This window comes from Arachis ipaensis, chromosome B09 (genome assembly GCF_000816755.2).
Source record: "Arachis ipaensis cultivar K30076 chromosome B09, Araip1.1, whole genome shotgun sequence".
NCBI lineage: Eukaryota > Viridiplantae > Streptophyta > Magnoliopsida > Fabales > Fabaceae > Arachis > Arachis ipaensis.
Genome location: NC_029793.2, coordinates 51,008,034 through 51,018,763, shown reverse-complemented (window position 1 = coordinate 51,018,763; position 10,730 = coordinate 51,008,034). Strand labels below are relative to the sequence as shown.

Below are 10,730 nucleotides of genomic sequence, written 5' to 3'. Positions count from 1 at the left end.
ATGCCACGAGTACGTGTGACCGACGCGTGCACGTCGACGCCATATTTTGATGCCTGGTACAAAAACCAGAGAGTTGTGTTGAAATTGTGCGAGTGTTGTTCGAAGATCATGATGCACCTCCACGCGTACGCATGACTGACGCGTACGCGTCACCTTCTCTTTTCTGCTTCTCACGCGTGCACGTGGACGATGCTTATGCGTCGCTTCTCTTCTCCCATTTCTTTCCTCGTTCTTCTCTTCTTTATTCCTTTAAATTCTCATCTTTATTCTCTTTCATTCTCATCTACTTATTGCGTTTGCATACTTTCATTCATTGCATTTTAACTTTGCTTTTGTAGCTTGTCCTTATTTTCCTTCTTAAGTTACTATTTTACTATTGGTGTTGAATTTTCCTACTCAACTGTTGATAATTCTTGAATCATTTTGGTGCTTCTTGACTTGTTTGATATTTAGTTGACATGCCCTTTGCTTATATTGCTTTCTCACTTGCATGTTGTCGCTTCCATGTAGTTGAGAACCCCACTCTTATTTGGCATTAGCTCCCACCTATATTCTATTTGTTTTGATGTCTTCGTTTGTGGGCTTCATCATCTTTCTTTTTCTCTCCTTTCAGGCTGGCCACCAAGAGGGGAAAGGGAAAAGCTTTTAAATGGGGCGAACAACAAGTCCCTCTGCACATTCCTTTGAAGAAGGTCATGAGTTGTAACAAACCATCCTAATCCACCTTGCTCATCTTTGAATGCACCGAGGATGGTACAATCTTTAAGTGTGGGGAGGTCAAGACCGACTTCTGTGGATAACTACTTCGTTTTCCAACACCAATTCTTAATCTTCTTTATTAGTTAGTTGTTGCATTGCATGATAGATTGCATGTGTAGTTAGTTGCTTGCATTTAAGTACTACTTGGTTGAAGTAATAATTTCTTTTCCAATAAACTATTTTAGGGCATTTCACTAATTTGAATTAAAATTTTTGAACTTGCTTGAAGAAATTTATTTTGGACCATGGTTTTAGAGCTAGAATGTGCAAGCCTAGTGAGCTTTTTGAATCTATTTGATTGGTTCCATCTTATCAACCAATATTTTGATTCGGTGTGTGTTGTTCTCTCTAAAATTGTGATCTTTACCTTGCTTGATTCTATATTTCCATTGTTTGATGTATGCATGCACTCATGTGATCGAGGCCTTTGTTTCACTATGCTCACATACCCATATGGCCTTACCCTTTCATCATCCTTTGCAAACCAATGTTGAGCCTATTTTACTCCAGTCGTTCTTTATTTTAGCATATCACTAACTCTAAGCAGAAAATAATAAATATCCTTAATTTGAATCCTTGGTTAGCTTAGACTAGTGAAAGTGTGCATGATTTAAGTGTAGGAAAATTGGGTTTGGGAACATTTGGTTTGGGAGTTGGGTATGTTATACTTTTTGTAAAAGTGTGAAAAAGATAGATGAGCACATGCTCGTACATTCAATACCTTAATCATATGCACTGAGAAAAAAAAAAGAAAAAAAAGAAAGCAATAAAGGGGGACAAAAAGCCCCAAAGTAAATGGTGGTAGCAATGCATATGTATTATACTAAATTTGGGATGCATGAATATGTGGAAAAGGGATATTCAGTGGGTAATTAGGTTTTACATTTTAATTCCATGGATTGTTTTAGGTTAGGTGGGAAGTTTAGGTTAATCAAGGATTCAGATTTTTGTCCACTTGACCAAATACACTCCTACCTTGACCCTAACCCCATTACAACTATTAAAAGACCTCGTGATATGTGTGTTCATGCATTAAATTTTTGTTGATTGGTAGAAGAAGAGCAAGCCTTAGAAAGCAAGATTAGTAGAGAACCGAGAGAATCGACCCTCAAACACTAGAGTGATTAGAGTGTATACACTTCCGGTGAGGGTTTGATGCTCGATTCCTTGTTCCCAGCTTTCATGAGCTTTCTTCTTGCAAGTCTATTTGTGCTTCATTTTGTGATTTGAATTAGTGTGATTCTTTAATCATCATACTATGTTAGCCCTATTTGTTCATATATATTCTTGGAGATTGATTTACTTTTGACCAAGTAGGTATAAGTATTTAGCATGTAGTTGCATTCATATAGATAGGTTGCATTTAATAAATCCTACCATCTTTCTTCATCCATTTATGGTATATTTTTGGATTGAATTGAGTGAATTTTCTCAATTATTCTCACATTTATTCAAGTAAATTGCATGTTTTAAGTTTCCTTCCTAATTTTGTGCTATGATTGAAAACATGCTTCTTTGGCCTTAAAATTGCTAACTTTTAATCTTCTCTTATTACCATTTGATGTCGAAATATGTGTGTTAAGTGTTTTCAGGTTTTATAGGGCAGGAATGGCTTAGAGGATAGAAAGGAAGCATGCCAAATTAGAAGGAACACAAGAATTTTGAGATTTGAGAAGCTGATCTCGATGTGTACGCATGGATGACGCGTACGCGTGACCAAGCCATAGTCCAAACGACACGTACGCATGGATTACGTGTACACGTGGCCAGTGAATTATCAAAGTAACGCGTGCGCGTGGCTGATGCGTACGCTGGGGGCGATTTCTGGGCTACTTTTGACCAAATTTCAGGCCCAAAAATAAAGACAATAGGCTGGGTAGTAGAGCTGGAAAGGGGATTTGATAAACCACTATTTCATGGTTTATCTTGTGTTTAATTGAATATTTTCATCAAGTAATCATTTTCCTTCCTAGTATTGTTTTATGATTGAAAACGTGCATCCTAGAAATCTTTAATTTATGTATTTTAATTCTCTTTTATACCATTCGATGCCGTGATCCGTGTGTTAAGTGTTTCAGGCTTTATAGGGCAGGAATGGCTTAGGAAATGGAGAGGAAGCTCACAAAAATAGAAGGAACACAAGAAACTAAGGAGATGACAAGCGAATACTGACGCGCGCGCATGGCTCACGCGAGTGTGCGGAATGGAGAAATTGCAGCGACGCATGCGTGTGCCTGACGCGTATGCATGGATTGGAGTCTGCACGAATGACACGAACGCGTGGACGACGTGCTCGCGTGACAAGAAAATTCGCTGAATGACGCGAACGCGTGACCTGCGTGATCTGCAGAATTAACAGAAAACACTGGGGGCGATTTCGGGCCGCGTTTTGACCCAGTTTTCGGCCCAGAAACACAGAATAAAGCCAGGAAACATGCATAGACTTGACAGAAATTAGATACACAACACAATTTCAGATACATTCACACATTAGGATAGTTTTAGTTTTAGATCTGAATTTAGAGAGGATTACTTTCCCTCTAGGTTTACTTTACATTCATTACTTTTGCTTTTGGATATTGAAGAAGTCATTACCTCCATTGAAGACATTATTCTAGTTTGTTTCTTTACTTACTCTTTTATTTATTTATAACATTTTTAATTCTTGCTTAGAGTAGTAATTGGATTATTTTCATGGATTGTTAATGCAGAGAATTACTTTTATTTTTAATTAATTTTGAATCCTTATTTTTATTTAATTCATCATGTCTTCTTCTATTATTTTTATGAGCGTTATATTCATGTCAATGTAGTAGATTCCATACTTGACATGGCGATTGATTAAAAGGAGACACTTGAGTTGGAAGGCTTAAGTGCTGTTTAAACTGGAAATTGTTGGCTAGTTCTGTATTTACTAACGTTAGACCTTCCCAAGGGAGAGGACTAGGATTTGCGAATAAGAGTTAGCTCAATCACTTGAATTTCCTTTATTTAGTAAGGGTTAACTAAGTAAAAACAACAACCTTTTTAATACTACACTTAAGAGATCCCAACAAGGATAGAACTTCCAATTAATCATTCCCCTAGTCAAGGCTTTTTATTTAGAATATTAATAATCATTCTTAGTTTTTGTTACTTTAATTTACAATTATTTAATTGCTCATTATTCAACTCTCAAACTCTCGTGGAAATTCCTAATTAATAAAATAGCATACTTTCTCGCAACTCATTGGGAGACGACATGGGATTCTTACTCCTAGTATTTTTATTCTAAATTTTTGTGACTAGCTGCATTTGATCCTAAAATTGAAAGAACTATTTCACGTATTAGACGAGCTCAACGTCGGTTAGCCTCTGAGGGTGGTGAAATGATTGTTATCGATTCACCAGTCTCATCTGAGGACGAATCTAAACTGCCATCTGAGAACAAAACAAGCTCCTTTACTACTAATTCAGTTGATTCACGTGTAGATAACATGGCAGCACCTCGGAGGATTACTCTCCAGGAAGCTGGAGCCCCAGATTTTACACTACAGCCGTATCAAGTGCAATATCCAACTCTGGCTGCAGATTTTGAGCTGAAGACTGCATTAATAAACTTGATGCCCAAGTTTCATGGCCTACCTGCGCAAGAGCCTATTAAGCACCTAAGGGATTTCCAGACAGCCTGTTCTACTATTAGGCGTTATGGTGCGAATGAAACTTCTATTCTTTCGACTGCCTTCCCATTTTCTCTTGAGGGAAAGGCAAGGGAGTGGTACTACTCCCAACCTGAAGCGACTGTTACTAACTGGGATACGCTCAGGAGAAAATTTTTGGAAAAATAATTTCCAGCTGAAGTTATAGACAGACTAAGGAAAGAGATCTCATGCATTGTTCAAGGTGAATTAGAGACTCTCTATGAGTACTGGGAGCATTTTAAGAACCTTCTGGACATATGTCCCCATCACATGATTGACAGACTAATGTTGATCAGCTACTTCACTCAAGGAATGAAGCCTCGGGATAAAACTACATTAGATGGTGCTAGTAATGGTTCTCTGAAAAAGTACAAAACCGCAGATGAAGCATGGCAACTGATCAGCGACTTAGCTGAGTCTACTAGGAATCACAGGCACAGGAGCACCCACTCAAAAGCCGTTGCAGAAGTTTTCTCCAGCACTGAAACTTCTGCTCTTACACAGAGTATATGTGAAATGACCAACCTACTAAAGCAAATACAGTTGAACCAACAACAACAAGCTCAGCTTGCCACACCACAACAAAGCCAACAGCTAGTCCCACAAAGAGTATGCAGAATCTGTGCTGACTATAATCATTATACTGATGAATGCCCGCAGCTCCAACAAGAAGATAACACTGTGGCAGCTACTCATAACTTTTATGACCGCCCAAATCAAGGATACAATCAACAAGGCGGCAACTGTAACCAAGGAGGAAACTATAACCAAAGATGGCAGGACAACTCCAACCAAAGTTGGAGAGATAATTCTAACCATGGCTGGAGGGACAACTATAACAGAGGAAGTAGAGATAATAATGGAAACTAGAGGTGGAATAACAACAACAGACAGCAGAATCAGAACCAAGATAGTCACAAGGACTCCAGCACAACCAACAACAAGTCCCACAGATCACTTATCCCACTTCCTCATCAAATGACGAGATGCTTCATTCTCTTGCACAAGGACAACAAGACATGTAGACTACATTGAACTCTACTTTAAATGGTCTGAATGCCACTTTACAAGCTCTCGCCGCCCGGATAGAGTCACTATCTGCTTCCACCAACTAACCTTCAAGCTCCAGTGGAATTCCTTCTCAACCCTTACCTAACCTCAAGGGTGGCATCAATGCCATCACTTTGAGGTCCGGAACCACACTGCCAAAGAGGAATCAGGAGGAGCCAAACCCAATAGTACATGCCCCAGCTGAGGATGTGATAGAAGCAGAAGATGCTGAAATGGAAGATGCTGAAATGGAAGATGCTGAAGAGGAAGATAAAGTACAAGACAAGGATGAAGAAGAATTAGCTCAGCCAAGGAATGGAGCACCAAAGGATACATAAGCTGCAAGTAGCGCCATCCCTATACCATTCCCACACCTTGCAAGAAATCCCAGAAAGCAGACGGAACTTGATCCCAAAATGGTAGAAATTTTCAAAAAGGTTGAGGTAACTGTTCCCTTTTTTGATGTTATTCAGCAAGTACCTAAAGATGCAAAGTTTCTGAAAGATTTATGCATTCATAAGGATAAAATTAATGACTTAGAAACTATTCTTTTAGGTAGTTCTATATCTGCTTTAATGGGAAGTATACCTAAAAAATGTAGTGATCCAGGTCCATGCATGGTTAACTGTACCATTGGAGGTGTAATATTTTCTGATTGCATGTGTGACTTAGGAGCATGTGTTAGTATAATGCCATTGTCTATATATGATACCTTAAGGCTCCCTCCCTTAAAAAGGTTGGCAGCTCGTTTTGTGTTAGCAGATAAAAGCATTATTACAGTAGTTAGAATTGCTGAAGATGTATTAGTAAGCATTAAGGGGCTCATATTTTTCATTGACTTCTATATCCTGGAAATGCCCCCTAATGACTCAGGAAAACCATCATCAATTCTTCTTGGAAGACCATTCCTGAAAACTTCAAAGTTCAAGCTGGATGCATTCTCAGGAACTTACTCCTTTGAGATAGATGACAGAACAGTAAGTTTTAGTTTAAATGAAGCTATGAAGCACCCACCGGAAGATCATTCTATCTTCCAATGCGATATCATTGATGAAACTATAGCTGAAGTTCACCGAATAGAATTAGAAGAGAAGCACATAGAGCAAGGTCCAAGTGTGGGGACACCCTCTGAACATAATGAAGACAACTTAACATTACCATTAGCCCCGAATGATCCAGAGCCTAGCCAAGAGCCTAAATCAGAATTGAAGCCCCTTCCTCCACACTTCAAGTATGTTTACCTTGAGGATAATCAGAAGTTCCCAGTTATTATTGCAAGGGAACTCACTTCTCAACAAGAGAAACAACTGCTTAGTGTACTAAGAAAGCACAAGAAAGCAATTGGATGGAGCTTGGCGGATATAGTAGGCATCAGCCCTCATGTTTGTGAGCACAGGATATATTTAGAAGAGGACTCGAAATCTGTCCGTCAACCCCAAAGAAGATTGAATCCTACCTTCTTAGAAATTGTCAAGAAAGAAGTGACCAGGTTACTTGAAGCAGATATTATTTACCCCATCTCAGACAGTGAATGGATCAGTCCAGTACAAGTGGTGCCCAAAAAGTCTGGAGTCACAACAATAAAGAATGAGCATGGAGAACTCCTGACAACCAGAGTGCAGAATTCATGGAGAGTTTGCATTGACTATAGGCGTCTCAACCAAGCTACTCGCAAGGATCATTACCCCTTGCCATTTATTGATCAGATGCTCGATCGCCTGTCAGGTAAATCCCATTATTGCTTTTTAGATGGTTATACAGGCTACTTTCGAATTCATATAGCTCCTGAAGATCAAGAAAAGACCACTTTTACATGTCCCTTTGGAACGTATGCTTACAAAAGAATGCCTTTTGGCTTATGTAATGCACCTGCTACTTTCCAAAAATGCATGATGAGTATCTTTTCAGATCTTATTGAGAACTGTATGGAAGTATTTATGGATGATTTTAGCGTATATGGTGATTTATTTGACCTTTGCTTGGATAGTCTAGCTAGAGTATTAGACAGATGTGTTAGTACAAACCTTGTATTGAATTTTGAAAAATGTCACTTTATGGTAAAACAAGGGATAATTCTAGGACATGTTGTCTTTAAAACTGGTATTTCAGTAGATCCAGCAAAGGTGGATGTCATTTCTAGTTTACCTTACCCCTCCTCCGTGAGGGAAGTCCGTTCGTTCCTTGGCCATGCAGGTTTTTACAGGAGATTCATTAAGGACTTCAGTAAGGTAGCATTGCCTTTATCCAGATTGCTGCAGAAAGATATTGAGTTCGAGTTCAGTGAGGATTGCATGCAAGCATTTGACAAGCTGAAGATCGCCCTGACTCAAGCTCCGATTGTAAGAGGACCAGACTGGAGCCAGCCATTTGAAATTATGTGTGATGCCTCCAACCATGCAGTAGGAGCAGCGCTGGCCCAGCGCGAAGGTAAAGACCCTTTTGTAATTGCTTATGCGTCTAAGACTTTAGATGCTGCTCAGTCTAATTACACTACTACTGAAAAAGAGCTTCTTGCTATTGTTTTTGCTCTGGATAAATTCCGAGCCTATTTACTTGGTACTAAGGTAGTAGTATACTCAGACCATGCAGCTTTAAAATATTTATTAGCTAAAAAAGAGTCCAAACCAAGGCTAATACGTTGGATACTGCTGCTACAAGAATTTGATTTAGAAATTAAGGATAGGAGTGGTAACCAGAATTTAGTAGCAGACCACTTGAGTCGCCTTGAGCACATTAAGCATGACTCCACCCCTATCAATGATACTTTCCCATTTGATAGTTTGTAAGAAGTATCTGAAGTAGTTCCTTGGTATGCACCTGTAGCTAATTATCTAGTTAGCCATACTTTTCCTCCCAATTTTACTAAGCATCAAAGGGACAAGCTGAAAAGCAAATCTAAATATTATATATGGGATGACCCATATTTATGGAGGTATGGTGTTGACCAGGTAATTAGAAGATGTGTGCCCCAATCAGAATTCCAGTCAATTTTAGAGGCCTGCCACTCTTCTGAGAGTGGAGGACATTTTGGCCCTCAAAGAACAGCTAGAAAAATCTTAGACTGTGGATTCTGGTGGCCTACTCTTTTTAAAGATGTTGCTGAATTTTGTAAATCTTGTTCCCCATGCCAAAGGTTTGGTAATATATCCAAGAGGGATGAGATGCCTCAATAGATTATGGTTTTCTGCGAAATTTTTGATGTTTGGGGCATTGACTTCATGGGTCCATTTCCAAACTCTAATGGTTACCTTTATATACTGTTAGCTGTAGATTATGTTTCTAAATGGGTGGAAGTAATTCCTACCCGTACTGATGATGCTAACACTGTTGTTTCCTTTGTTAGAAACCATATTATTTGCCGCTTTGGATCACCACGAGCAATCGTGAGCGATCAAGGCACTCACTTTTGTAACAGGAGACTAATAGGATTACTGAAGAAGCATGGAATTGTTCACAAAGTAGCAACAGCTTATCATCCCCAGACCAATGGACAAGCATAAGTGTCTAACAGAGAAATTAAACGCATTCTGGAGAAAATAGTAAAACCTCATAGGAAAGACTGGAGTGCCAGGCTACAAGATGCACTCTGGGCATATAGAACAGCGTACAAGACACCCATTAGAATGAGCCCTTTCCGCTTGGTATATGGAAAGGCTTGCCACCTTCCAGTAGAGGTGGAACACAAGGCCTTCTGGGCTGTAAGGGAATGCAATATGAATTTTGAAGAATCTGGTGCTGAAAGAAAACTGCAACTAGCAGAATTTGAGAATCTTCGCCTAGAAGCATATGACAATTCCAGGTGATACAAGGAAAAGATGAAGGCTGTCCATGACAAGCACATAAAAAGGAGATAATTCAGACCAGGGGAGTTAGTTCTTCTTTATAACTCCAGACTGAGGCTTATGCCAGGCAAACTAAGATCAAGATGGGAAGGTCCCTATAAAGTAGAGAAGGCAGAGCCATACAGAGTTTTTCACCTGCGTCATCCTTCTAGCTCCAAATTCCTAAAAGTTAATGGACATCGCCTGAAGCTTTATCATGGTGAAAAGATAAAGGATCACAAAGAACTAGAGGTCTTCCTCTTGGAAGACCCACCAACTGAAGCAGAATGAGCCTGAAAAACATCCAACTTAAGGACATAAAAGCAAAGTGCTAGGTGGGAGACAACCCACCATGGTATCATCGTTCAGTTTTAGTCTTAGTTTTATTTTTGTTTTTGTTAATGACTCTTCTTATAATCTCTGCATATAGCCTGCATTTGCATTTGCATTCTGCATATAAAAAAAGCACGCGACGCGTCCGCGTCATATGTGCATTCAAAACATGGAAGAAAAGAAGCAGAGAGTCACGCGAAAGCGTGGCTGGAGGTTTGCCTTAGGAACAAGCATGCCCATGTGAACGCGTGCCCTATGCGATCGCGTCATTTTGAAAAATAGCCTCCCACGCGTGTGCGTCACCCACGCGACCGTGTGGCCTTGCAAAATCAATGTAAAGAGGTATATGGCAGCAAGTTATGATGGAGCTGGGCTGGAATGGTGCTGGAAGCACAAGCCCTATCACGCGAACGCGTGCCCCACGCGTCCGCGTCGTTTTCAAAATATGGCCATTTACGCGATCGCGTCAACCACGCAAACGCGTCACCCAGATTTTTGGCAAAATGCATTTAAAATAGAAAGTCGTGCGTACGCGAGGCTACACTCGTGCCAATAGCACAAATCAGGCCACGCGATCACGTGACCCACGCGTCCACATCACCTGAACTTATCACCCACCACGCGATCGCGTGACCCACGCGTCCACGTCACATGCGGTGCACGGCTTATCCAAATCAGTGCCAAATATCATATCTTTTCTTTTCCAAATCTAAATCTAAATCTTTTCTTTTCTTTCTTATTTTTTTCTTCTCTCTTCTTCCTTCTTTATTCTTTCTCACTTTTTACTTCCTCCTCCCTTATTTTTCACATTCATTATCAAGGTTCTTTTCTTTCTTTCCTTACTTTTTACTTTTCCTTTATTATTTTTATTTATGTTTTCTTTTTCTTTTTTTTACTTTCATTATCTATATTTTCTTTTTTTTTCTTTTTCTTTTCTTTTTATTCCTTTAATTGGTGTTAGAAATTTAATTGGGTGATTATTTTCTTCTATATTTTGCTTATTAATTGTTGTGGAATTGTTTGACAATTAATATTACTTCCTAAAGGGTTGCTTGCATGTTCAATTTAATACTTTCAATAACATATT

At 39.3% G+C, this 10,730-nt stretch overlaps 1 long non-coding RNA gene across 1 annotated transcript in view; it reads right to left on the bottom strand.

Moving 5' to 3' along the window:
* LOC110266713 overlaps positions 1-9,668 on the bottom strand; it is a 20,738-nt gene extending 11,070 nt beyond the window's left edge. Inside the window, exons 1-2 of the long non-coding RNA XR_002354211.1 lie at positions 9,655-9,668; positions 7,463-7,467 (exon numbers count right to left, since the gene is read on the bottom strand). This is a non-coding gene — a long non-coding RNA (uncharacterized LOC110266713). The remainder of the gene's footprint in view (positions 1-7,462; positions 7,468-9,654) is intronic.